General features: G+C 36.8%; 1 protein-coding gene across 1 annotated transcript in view; it reads left to right on the top strand.

Annotated features, from left to right (window-relative positions):
• Nucleotides 1–12244, top strand: part of LOC104259843 (cadherin-10) — a 64813-nt gene that overhangs the window by 11900 nt on the left and 40669 nt on the right. The gene's annotated exons all lie outside the window — the stretch shown is intronic.

Here is a 12244-nt window from a genome sequence, read left to right as displayed (position 1 = left end):
CTGCCACTTGTAAGAACTACTGTGCAGGAATATGGCCACGTTTTTATACAGTGATGCTACTGAGGATGCCAGCTCCACAGAGGATTCCTCAGAGGACTTAGAAATACCTTTAGCAATCAGCAGAATGTCTTAGGTCATTCAAAAAGTATAATGAGTCTGTTATACAAATAATATAGTTGGAAGATAAGGAAACTGATTGCTTAATTATCTCTTTATTTAGGTCAGGTTATGTGACAGACCATTCGCTATGTGTCAGGAGTGGCATGTTTTCTAGTAAAAGCCAAGTAAAATAAATGTAATAGCTAGAGGACTACTGAGTGGTGTGACACTGAAAAGAGCTGCATGGGATTAATTAAGGTTTATCATTTAAGAAAAATGGTAGAGATTTCAGTAATACTATTGTATTTGCTAGGAAGGGATAACGACATGCTATAGAAAACAAAGTAATCAAAAAGCAAGGAATACTATTTCAAGTGCCATGTAAGACTGTGTACCATAAAAGAAATTAGGAAGTTTTCTAGGAATAGTGTAGAATTCTTTTTACTGCCAAAAGAAGAAAGTATACACTAATAGTGCACAAGGCAAGAAATAAACCTTCATAAAACTCGGCCTAATTCTGGAAAAAAAGAATGCAAAAGCTCCCTGTGGTTCTATAGACAAAACAAAAAAACCAGAGGGTTTTGGTATAAATGTCAAAGCAGTAATTTATGCCAAACCAAGGAGATTTAAAAAAAAAAAAAACAAACCCCACAAAGAAAACCCAAACACCAACAGCATAACCAATATAGTATCTGTTATTGGAAATTAGGAAAAGGGAGATTAGGAAAAGAGTGCTTCTGATGTCTGACAAATGCCAGCAAATGTCATAGCAGCTTTATGGAAATATTGACTGGGCCTATCAGCTGATTACTAGAGTTCACATAAGTTAGAAATAATTTTTCATTAGTGATGCAGTGCACAGAACACATTTTTGAAAACAGCAATTAACATTGCAAGGGAAAATAATTACTATGGAGTACAGTTCTTAATTTGTAGCAGCGAAGATCAGGATGGATTTTCTGTCTCCAGAAAAATTAGTTGAGGAATACAGTTCACTGGGTTGATGATTCTGTCTTGTATGTACACACAAACAATGTGTAAGGCTCTGTATGACTTGTGCCAAGATTTATATCCAAATCTGGTTATTTTGGTATCTTAGAGTCTGATAGAGGAATAAAATATGCTGCTTTGGTAGTTTTAATTTAAATTTTAATTATGGCTACCTACCCAGCATTAATACAAACACGATTAAATTCAGTTACATTTCCCTATGCAATTGTAATTCCCTATGTAACTGAGGTGCCCACAAGGTGTCTGCAAGGCACAATATGGACAAATCCCCCAAACCCTCTCCGGGAATTCAACATGCTGGGATTCCCCTCTTAAGTGCCTGCATACTAATGCACGTGGTATGAGGAATAAATACGAGTTAGAGATCTGCATGCAGTTTTAGGGCTGTGATCTTGTTGGGATTACGGAGATGTGGAGAGATGGCTCCCATGATTGGAGTGTTGCAATGGAGGGATACAGGTGCTTTAGGAAGGACGGGAAGGGAAGACAAGGAGAGGGAGTTGCCCTTTATGTGAGAGAGCAGCTAGAGTGCATGGATCTCTGCTTGAGGATGGAAGAGGAGCCAAAGGAGAGTTTATGGGTTAGGATTAAAGAGAGGACTGGCAAAGGTGACATTATAGTGGGTGTTTGCTGTAAGCCACTTGACCAGAAAGAACAAGTGGGTGACACCCTCTAGAGACAGATAGGAACAGCCTCACATTCACAGGCCCTGGTCCTCATGCGGGATTTCAAACACCCTGATATCTGTTGGAGAAACTGCACAGTAAGGCATAAGCAATCTTCCTCCGAGTGATTGAGGAGCCAACCAGGAGAGGTGTTCTGCTCATTCTCAACAAAAAGGAGGGCTTCCTTGAGGATGTGAAGGTCAAAGGCAGTCTTGGCTGCAGTGACCATGAGATGGTGGAGTTCAGGCTCCTGAGAGGAGGGAGCAGAGTGAAAAGCAAGCTCACAACCCTGGACTTCATGAGAGCAGAATTTGGCCTCTTCAAAGATCTGCTCAGAAGATTCCCATGGGATAAGGCCCTAGAGGGAAAAGAAGCCCACTAAAACTGGTTAATAGTCAAGGACCATGTCCTCCAAGCTCAAGAGAGCTCCATCCCAACGAATAAGAAGTCAGGAAAAAATGCCAGGAGGCCTGTGTGGATGAACAAGGAGATCCTGGCCAAACTCAAACACAAAAAGGAAGCATACAAAGGGTGAAAGCAAGGACAGGTAACCTGGGAGGAATACAGAAACATTGTTCAAGTATCTAAGGATGACGTTAGGAAAGCTAAAGCCCCAGTGAAATTGAATCTGGCCAGGGATGTCAAAGACAAAAAGAAGGGCTTCTATAAGTACATAGGAGACAAACGAACGGCTAGGGGAAATGTGGGCCCATTGGTCAATGAGATGGAGGACCTGGCTACACAAGACATGGAAAAGATAGAAGTACTGAATGCCTTCTTTGCCTCAGTCTTTACTAGCAAGATCAGCCTTCAGGAATCCCAGGTCCCAGAGACGAGGGGTAAAGGTTGTAGCAAGGAATATGTATCCTTGGTAGAAGAGGATCAGGCCAGGGAGTACTTGAGCAAAATGGACCTCCATAAGTCCATGGACCCTGATGGGATTCACCCGTGAGCACTGAGGGAGCTGGCAGATTCATTGCAAGGCCACTCTTGATAATCTTTGACTATAGTGACTAGGAGAAGTACTCAAAGACTGAAGAAAAGCAAATGTCACCCCCATCTACAAGAAGGGCAAGAAGGAGGATCTAGGGAACTACAGGCCAATCAGCCTCACCTCGATCTCTGGGAAGGTGATGGAGCAGCTAATCCTGGAAGCCATTTCCAGGCATATTAAGGATGAGAAAATTATCAGGAGTAGTCAGCATGGCTTCACCAAGGGGAAGTCATGCTTGACCAACTCAATAACCTTCTGTGATGAAGTGACTGGACTGTAAGATGAAGGGAGAGCGGTGGATATTGTTTACCTGGACTTTAGTAAGGTCTTTGATACTGTCTCCCATGAGTTTCTCATAGTGAAGCTGTTGATGTATGGGCTGGATGAGCACACTGTGAGGTGGACTGAAAACTGGCTTAATGTCCAGGTGCAGAGGGTGCTGATCAGTGGCACAAAGTCTAGTTGGAGGCCAGTAGCTAGTGGTATATCCCACGGATCAGTATTGGGTACAGTTCTGTTTAACATCATCATTAATGATCTGGATGATGCGGCAGACCATACCCTCAGCAAATTTGCAGATGACAGCAAATTGGGAGGAGTGGTTGACATGCCAGGAGATCGTACTGCCATCCAGAGGGACCTCAACAGGCTGGAGAAATGGGCTGACAGGAACCTCATGAAGTTCAACAAGGTGAAGTGCAAAGTCCTGCACCTGGGGAGGAACAAGCCCAGGCACCAGTAGATGCTGGGGGCTGACCAGCTGGAAAGCTGCTTGGCAGAAAAGGACCTCGTGGTTCTGCTGAACACCAGGCTGAACACGAGCCAGCAAGGTGCCCTTGCTGCAAAGAAGGTTAATGGCCACATTAGGCAACGTATTGCCAGCAGGTCAAGGGAGGAGATCCTTCCCCCCTACTCAACACTGGTAAGGCCACACCTGGAGTGCTGTGTCCCATTCTGGGCACCCCAGTACAAGAGAGACATGGACATACTGGAGAGTGAAGGGCCACTAAGATGATGAAGGGACTGGAGGATCTCTCGTATGAAGAAAGGCTGAGAGCTGGAACTGTTCAGCCTGGAGAAGGGAAGGTTCAGGGGGGATTTTATCAATGCATATAAATACCTGAAGGGAGGGTGCAAAGAGGACAGAGCCAGGCTCTTTTCAGTGGTGCCCAGTGACAGGACAAGAGGCAATGGGCACAAACTGAAGTGCAGGAGGTTCCTCTGAACATCAGGAAATGCTTTTATCCTGCCAGGGTGACTGAGCACTGGCACAGGTTGCACAGAGAGGTTGTGGAGTCTCCACCCTTGGAGATGTTCAAAAGCTGTCTAGTCACAGTCCTGGGCAACTGGCTCTAGGGGGCTTTGCTTGAGCAGAGGTGCGTTATACAAGATGACCTCCAGAGGTTCCTTCCAACCTTAACCATTCTGTAATGTAATTGTATATAATGATTTAAACTATAATTTCTTTACTTAGTAATTGGTACATAGGTAGGATTTTTTTTGAGAATACTATTCTTTGGAATAATGGATTTCTAATTTACTAAAAGGAGAGACAAATTTGATGGGAAAATAAAAATATGAGTTGCATTTAAGGGTTTATACATATTCCACCTCTCTTGTCTCACAGATCTACCTTTAATACCTTGACTACCTCTGTAGGGTTCTAAGATATCAATACATGTCTCCTGGACTATGCATCTATTACGTGAATAGTCCCACTGATCTCACTGGGATATAAAATGAAGCCAGGATTGATCCAAGATATCTTCATCCCTCATTGTTTGAAATCTTATAATATTAGATATAGCATCAGTTCAGATTCATCAGTAGTTTCCTGAGACATATGAAAAATTTGTCTACTCACTCTCTTTCCCTCTCTTCCCTTCCTTGGGATTAAATTTAACAATAATACTATATTATCATGGATATCTCTGTTTTGGAGATTATTAAAATATCGCTTTAACATTTTTTATTCCTTGATTCTGATATATACCCTCCACCTTAGCTGACATTTTCCACTTCCTGGGTTGACAGACATTGTCATTCAGTTCTCTGTGGTATATTTGTTGTTGCCCCTAGGTATACCTCTTTCAAAGATACGTATACTTTAGAACATTCATGAGGAGAAAATGCACACATAATAAAAGTAGAAAGTCTTCACAGTTCTTACCAATTTACATGTTAGAGTGATTTCAGATGGAAACAAAGGCAGTCTTGTTTAACGTGTTTTTAAATGGCCTCCAGCAGTAGGTGAAATGAACTAAGCATCACTGTTCTTAATGGTGTTCTGCATTTGTTTAAAAAAAGATGCAATGCTTTTTATGTATAGTGTAAATTGTACATTAGGATCTATAAAAACTAATGCTATTTTAATGGTTATTTTGTCAATAACTAGGCTACTTTAGGAAAATATATATAAGAGATAATAAAAAAATTCTTGTTAACAAAAAAAAAAATTTACCTAAAATTGATTCTTAATTACCTCGTTGTTGTCATTAATGCAGAGAGCATAAGGATTAGTGGTGACTTTTCCTTTAAAAAAACAAAACTAAACAGACAAATCCCAAAGCTTTCAAATACATAAAAGCTGTTATGAATTCAGTAAATGAAAGATATGTGTTGTTTTAGCATATTAGACTTCCTAGGCCATTCCTTGATGGAATAGAGAGATTGATCTGGAAACGGCTTAATCCTTTATAAAATATTTAGCACAGATCTTTAATTTAGTCCAGAATCAGCCAAACAACATAAAACATAAAAAATACGTATGTTAAAAAAACCCCACAAGTCTGAGGAAAATCTTGTCAGACATATTTCCATCCTGAGACCATAGGTTAGTGTACAGAGACTACTCATGGAAGTAGGAATATAGGCTTGTGCCACATCAAGCTGAGTAGGAGTAGGACCAAAGAATGTTTCTTCGTTTAGTCCACTTTTTTGATGAATGGGAACCTGAACAGCAGACGTAGGTTAGGATTTTTTTTTCCCTTTAACACAAGAATTCCCTTCTGCCTATTCATACCCAGTCATCTACAGGAGGTATTGGGTCAAGCTGCCAGAAAGTAAGGGCACTTCAGTGTCAATGACAGTTCTCTACTTTCTATCCTCACCTGATGTAGGGACTGTATTTATTACATTAATATTGGAAGAGAACATGCATGTTGGCTCATGCAAGAACTTTTTGGTGTATAAAATTCAGTTAATCTCTAGTTAATGTTAACTCAATGCTTGTGTGTCTTCTGGAGTGGAAGTTGCAACAGTTTAATGAAGGTAAAACTTTCTTGTTCTAGCTCTCTGAACATCAGCTAAAGACCTTGGCTTGAGGAGGGATTTTGATTATTGGCACGTTGACTCAGTGCATGCATGTAAGACTCTCTGCTGCTCATATGACATGTCATAGAAAAAGAAACTGCCTTTCTCAGTTGAAATGGTAGAAGATTTTGTCAGTGACAGGATCATCTACTTTCTCCAGATTGTGAATCCTCCCTTTAGAATAAGGTACAATAATGGGGAAAAGATGCAAACCTAGTGATTGAAAAATATCTTTGCTATATAATTAGTTTGTGGAAATTCAGAATCTTGTAGATGATATCACTTGGTAGTGATGATTGTAGGGAATTGGGAAAGTAGTATTTCTAATCCTGTGATAGACATTGCTTCACTAGGGATGTGTAAAGGAACCCTAAAAATATCATTTATTTTAATTTATCTCTTACCATTTTAAAACATTGGTAGGAACAAACAAAAATCTTAAACAGCAAGGAACTACTGTAAACTTTCTCAATAGAAATGGTAATAATGATTTTTATCTTTCCTTTGGATAATGAATCAAGTTAAAGTAAACTAATATAAACTGAAAATGCGCTGCAGACTGGAGTTTTTCATTTCTGTTTGTTGCTTCTTCTCAGCAACCAAAATAATTTCAGAGCACTTCTCATCTTGCATTACTTCTTATGCTTCCATTTTAGTTTGCTTTCCCTTTATCTTTCCCAGTCTCATAAAATTTTCTTTTTGAAATATTCCTTTTTCCTTTCCACCTGTCTCTTTTTTAAATAACACACAATAGCACAGGACTGGCAAACTGACAATATAACTGAGTAAGAAAATTAAATGTGTGACATGTCTCATTAGAACTTACTGCAAATTCTTGCATCACTGAATAAAGTTGCTTTAAATGTTACCTTAAGGATAAATTGAAACAAGTGAATTTCTTTGGTGATTAAAATCTGGCTCAAAGCCATGACAGTTAAATCTGGCAACTAAGAGAATACTGCACTGGACATGAACTAGTCTGAAAATCTTTTAGAATAAGTGCAGCTAATGTTAAACAACTGGATCATTTAATAGTTCAGTTCATGATGCTTAAAATAAGTACCTCCATTGTGAGAATTCTGTATCAATTATTCTCTGCTGATTTCAGATCAGATCTACCCACTGTTGTGATTACGTATAGAGAGACTATCATTATTATTGTACAAAGTATCCAGTGAATGTGCTAATATTATATGTGCTGTAGAAAACTTAAGAGTGAAATTGTGAAGGCTTCCACAGGTGTGTTTTGGCATCACATAGCTAATATGATTACTTAGAAAAGAGCTAATAGGTTACAATTTGCCCTGAAATTTGTCCTCAGAAATAGGAGACATTCAAGACTTATTTGAATATAATCTAAAAGATAGAGTAATTCAGGAGTGTGCTGGGGTCTCATTGTTACTGCAATACTTGGATTAAATTGAAATGTCGACAAATATATTGCAGAAAAAGTAGAGAAAACATTTGCTAGATTATGCAAATAAAAATTACTATTATAAAGTGGAAGAATAAAAATGTGTTTAGTCTGTCATTTGGTAAAGACTACAAAAAACTGTAAACTGTATTGGAAAGTCTCCTATATATCATGGCATGTTAAATTAAAATTAAAAAAAAACAACTTGAACTGTATTAATGCCTAAAGTAAGAATTCAAACTAAAGGCTGGTTTGTTAATACAGTCATATTCTGCTGTCTAGTTATCTGAATACCAATCACTGAAAATTCATAGAGGGACTTCTGAATCTGAAATTCAAATAGAAATAGGTGTGACAAATCTTAAAGTCTTTATCTGTCATTGTCATAAATCATTTCAAATTCCAGAAGTACTTTGTATGATAAAATGGGTCTGACTAATCTAATCTGCTCTCTGTTTTTCACAGTAGCATCTTCTGGCTTTTTGGTGAAAATAGGATTAACTCTTTGTATGCTATTAGAAAAAAGTCCACGACCTTTATGTTGAATTAGGAGATTTCAGACTTGGGTGGAATTCATAGCGGGAGGGGAAAGAAAACCCACACTCCTGTAACTGGCAGGTTTGGTTTGAATGATTAGAAGTCAATTAACATAGAATTCCCACGTTGTAATTTTCAAGTAAGTTTTAAAGGAGAATTATTTTGTTGTTCATCTGAAGTCTTCTGAAAGATGTTTTACAATGATCTTTCACAGATCTAAAAAGATATTGAGGTGAATTTGATTGTGGCATCTTATCATTAACTCATTTTATTTATGGTTGCATTTACCTTGAAGAACAAGCTCATATATATTAATTAACTCCATTTTTATTGTAACTGAAGAAAAAAGAAATCCATCTTTTAAAACCTGGTTTTCTCACTGTCTTTTTAAAGTATTCACATAACACTCCATTTTGTTACTCTCTCTAAATATTATCTTCTGTTTAGCAATACCTTCCTTTTTCATTCATATGAAATCCTTCTCAATTTAAAAGTTTGTTCAACCAGTTTAGATAGATGACCAAATATGCAAAGCTGTCTTTCACAGTAATTGTGATTACTGTATGATGAAACAGGGCTATATAAAATAAAACTAACAGACATTCTGATTTTCTATATGGTGATAAAAATGATATATAAAGTGTGTATACCACTGACAGCTGAAAAGGGAAGTATTTCTGTGGAAGAACAGCAAGAAATTCACTGAAACAAGAGTTTGCAAAATATCAGTGGCAGATATGAAAATAAAACCACATCTTCACAGCTGATCATTTTGTGCAATAAAATTGCTAAATGAAACAGATGTCTCTCCATTTCTCAGCTTGGCTGACATGAATCACAGATGCCCATTAGCCAAAATAACTATAGGAAACACTTTATACTAAAATTAGCAGAGAAATAAAGTAGCAGAGAAATATTTCACAGAATTTTTTTTAATACTAGAGTACAATGACAAAACTTTGCAGTGCTGATTGACACCCTGCTTTTCCATTTCAGAGCTGGATAAAGATTCAGTGTTCAAGGCTGTCAAGTACATAGGGTAGTCTTTAGCCATCTTGATTCCTCTAGTAACATCTGGATTGAATTAAGAGCTAAGAAAATTAAATGAGAGGTATTCTCTTTCCTTGCTTATATATAACACAAATTTTCAGTCCTTTAATTATGTCTGAAAACCTTGTTCATTTTATCTATAGCTTTGTGTTTCCTGATCACCCAAGAAGACCTTCTGATATGTCATTCTGAATTTGAAATTTTTCTACAATAACTGTGGACTGTTATGTGTATATATAAAATTTAAGTTAGCTTATCTGTCCCAAGTGAAATTACTAACATTTTTTAGAAAATGCAAAGTGTTATAGCTTAAAATGTTCTTCTAAACTATGCAGGTTGGTATTCCTTATAAACATGTTACTCTGAAGTGCAACTATCAGCTCCCTAAAAGCCTTTATGTGGATTATTCACAATCTTATATTCAACTCCCTTTCCAGCTCCCTTTCCAGTCCGTCAAAACTATAAAGTTTTAATTTGGCTGAGGTAAGAGGTTAATAATTTTGTGAGTCGTGTAAAAAGAATATTTTTTACTTCCAAATCAGCTTAGTAAGAATTTTTGACACACACACACAGCTACAGGAGAAGGAATGGAAAACCATCAACATTGATAGTACCTTGCATATTAGACAAATAAGTATGTTAAAAGATCTTTACATTCTGAATTTGATCTAAATATATTTGTTCAAAAGCTTCATATTTTGTAGTGTAGGTGTTTTCTTCATTTTCTGATTTAGTTCTGTTCACTACACTGTATTTGTGCTTCTAGTGCCCGGCAACATTTTCAGGCACCAGAATGTGGTTATTGGGTTTGCTAAATTATTTTACAAGTTTCTGGCATATTTTTGCTAAGTATCACTCTCCAAAACAATTTCCGTGCATGATTTGTGAGTTAAATTTGGCCAGATACTATAACAGTTTGTATGGGGTTATGCTATTCTGGAGATAGAGAATTTATTAGAATAGATTTTGCCAGACTCTGCTAACGGATTTCTTAGTTAATGAACAGGTACTGCAGCCTCAATGTACTTTCGTCAACTTTTCTAAGAATTTATAATACCAGATCTGACTTTGGAAAGCATATGGGATAATTGCAAAGTGCCCATTTAAAGATTTCCCCCCCCCCAATATTTCTTGCTCAAATGGGCCTTTATTTTGTATTTCTGGTGCACATGTCTAAGAAAGAGCAGCCTCCTATAACTGTTTTTCATCACTCTGCTGTGAAAATATTGTGTCTAGTGGTCATGGACCAGCAGTGAGCTCTTAGGACCAAAACGTTTTTGAAGATAAGGTGGTATCCTAGGATGACCTGGAGAAGAAAACCCTTAAAAGACTTTTGAGGACTAGTTACGCTAAATGACATTTTAAAATGGGCCACAGCCTGCAAGATACTGTCCAGTCCCCTAAAAAGAATGTTACTTAGAAGGGTGAAAGGTCGCAACTTTAATGGGCCATCAAGAGAGGAGCATGAGGGATTAAAGTTCACAGTAAAAATTCATTCACCAAAAGGGGAGTGAGAATGGCTTGAAACCTTCAGTTTGAAGTCAGCAAGAGAAATGGAAGGAAACGAAAGAATAGGATTTATTTGAAAAAGATTTCTCTTAACATCTACTTTCCTACTCTTCAGGGTTGATGGATCTTCCTATTTCTTTATTTATTATAGAATGAAATAAAGTAAGTAGTAAGAAAATGTGTTTTTTGTAAAGTAAACATAAACATATGTAAGCAAAGTTTAATTTGTCGTTCTTTGATAAATATTTGCAATGTTTCTTAAGGTTTATTTCTGAACTGAAAGAAAATAGGAAAACCTTTATATAGAAAACCAAAGTTCAGAACAATGATAGTTTTCTAAATTTCTACCATAAAGGCTTTAATCCAAGACTCCACATGAGCTCCTTCTGTTCCACATATTGCGAGTGTGTGGGAGACACTCAATGTTTGAAAATGTTTCATGGCAGAGAAGTTTACTGTTTGACTTCAGCTTATTCCACCAGTCCACTGTGTATGTTTGGTTTCAGCACAAAAGGCAAGGAAAACCACATTCAAAACCCTACTGGTTGAATATTCTACCTCTGATACTGACTTAAAGTGGATGCTATGGAAGACAATATGAGGGCACCATAGACAAAAAAGAGAAATATTTCCATGACAGCATGCCAAGGGGGATATTTATACTAAGCTACATGTATAATGTTTTTCATGATCTGAAATGTGAGCTTAAATTAACAAAAACCCTTCCCAAGACTGAATATGATCTTACTGAAGTTCTAATTGATGTTGTTAATGTGTGTTCAAATAACTATTTTTAGGAAGGAAAAAATGCACTAGTTCTGTCTTAAACTTTTTTTAACATTCTAGTATTTTTTGAATGTGATTTTTAAAAAGTCTGTATGTTTGCATTTCATATTTTTAATCAGAGCTTCTACTTGATCTGATCTTTGTGCTGAACCCAAAAAAAAAAGTGTGCATTTCATGGTGAAAATAAATCTGAATGCCAGATTTTTTCAGTTAATTATGAAATAAATGAGATTGGAAAAAACTTTCCAACAAGATGATGAGAGAAATTATGGTAAGTGTATCCAAAAGATCAAATGAACCAACCACATTACTGTATTGAACAAAGGAACATGATTGAATAGGTTTTTTTGTTATGGGTTTACTAAAGTCAGTCAGTACTACAGGTCATTAATAGTTGAAGTTAAGCTTTATATTACCTACGTAATGGGTATTAAATCAATATCAAATGCTTAATAAAGTTGTTTCTTTGCTTTAGGCTATTTACAGTAGTTGATGGAGTGAAAATGATAATGACTTAAAATTAAATATTCTCCAATTTAAGAGGAATATAAATAATATGAAATAAAATAAAAAAAATAGTATGACATGGAACCAGTTGTTCTATTTTCCTTAATTGTCATGTATTCTGCCATGTTCTTTATCTGCTTGGTGAATTTACAACTAGCGCAGCAGGTTGTGAATTTTTAATAGGATTTCTTCAAGGAAGGAAAAGGTCAGTATTAACATAAAAATCTTCTTTAAGAATTGTGGTGCAAAGGTTTCTTAGCAGAGAACAGGTGTTGCTGTAAAACTAAAATCTGCCACAACAGTCAAGTTAAAAGATACTTGGAGCTAAGTTAGGAAACAAATGTCTCAGTATGGCACCAT

This window comes from Gavia stellata, chromosome 3 (assembly GCF_030936135.1).
Source record: "Gavia stellata isolate bGavSte3 chromosome 3, bGavSte3.hap2, whole genome shotgun sequence".
Taxonomy (NCBI): Eukaryota; Metazoa; Chordata; class Aves; order Gaviiformes; family Gaviidae; genus Gavia; species Gavia stellata.
This window is presented reverse-complemented; position numbering and strand designations above follow the sequence as displayed.